The following is a 205-nucleotide window of genomic DNA, read 5'->3' as shown; positions in this document are numbered from 1 at the left end:
GTCCCCCGCTGCCTGCCCGAAGACAACCGGCAGAGGCTTCAGCACCCCCCCGCGACCCTTGTGAGGATAAAGCAATTAACGGAATGGATGCATGGATGGACCTCGATCAATTTACATGAACGGAGCGTTGTGTGGCGTATTTGAACAGGAATGACAGTGGAAAGAGAAGCAGAATTTCATAAGGGAGGGGTACACTTGGTCAATC

Source organism: Hippocampus comes, unplaced genomic scaffold (genome assembly GCF_001891065.2).
Source record: "Hippocampus comes isolate QL1 unplaced genomic scaffold, H_comes_QL1_v1.1 scaffold33, whole genome shotgun sequence".
Classification (NCBI taxonomy): domain Eukaryota; kingdom Metazoa; phylum Chordata; class Actinopteri; order Syngnathiformes; family Syngnathidae; genus Hippocampus; species Hippocampus comes.
Note: the sequence above shows the minus strand (reverse complement) of the source record.